This window comes from Chrysochloris asiatica, unplaced genomic scaffold, assembly GCF_000296735.1.
Source record: "Chrysochloris asiatica unplaced genomic scaffold, ChrAsi1.0 scaffold00317, whole genome shotgun sequence".
Lineage (NCBI taxonomy): Eukaryota > Metazoa > Chordata > Mammalia > Afrosoricida > Chrysochloridae > Chrysochloris > Chrysochloris asiatica.
In genome coordinates, this window is record NW_006408835.1 from 291,685 (window position 1) to 292,343 (window position 659).

Consider the following 659-nt stretch of genomic DNA (forward strand, 5'->3'; position numbering starts at 1 on the left):
AAAGAGGAAGACCCCCGACAAGATGGATTGGCCATGTGGCAGCATTGATGGACTCAAGCGTGGCAACAGTAGTGAAGTTGCCCCAGGATCAGGCAGTATTTTGTTCTGCTGTGCATAAGGTCGCTATGAGTCAGTACTGACTCATTGGCACCTAACAAGAACAACAATTTCACTCAAGGAGCTCTGATAGAGTAGTGGTTACTAATTGGGCTGCTAACCTCAAGGTCAGCAGTTCGAAACTACCAGCTGTTCCTCAGGAGAAAGATGAGGCTTTCTGCTCCCATAAAGATTTGCAACCTCGGAAACCCTGTGAAGGGTCACTATGAATCATAACCGACTCCACATTACTTAACAACAATAACAATTTCACTCATTACAATGTCCTCAAGTTCATCCATGTTATGCAGTGGCTTTAAGCTTCCTTGTTCTTCAAGATAGCATAGTATTCCATTGTGTGTACGTACCAAAGTTTGTTTATCCATTCCTCAATTGATGGGCATTTAGGCTGTCTCCATCTTTTTGCTAGTGTAAATAGTGCTGTTGTGAACATTGGTGTGCATATATCTACTCATGTTATGGCTCATATTTCTTGTGGCTAAATACCAAGTAGAGGAATTGCTGGATCATAAGGTATTTCTATGTCCAACCTTCTGAAGAAG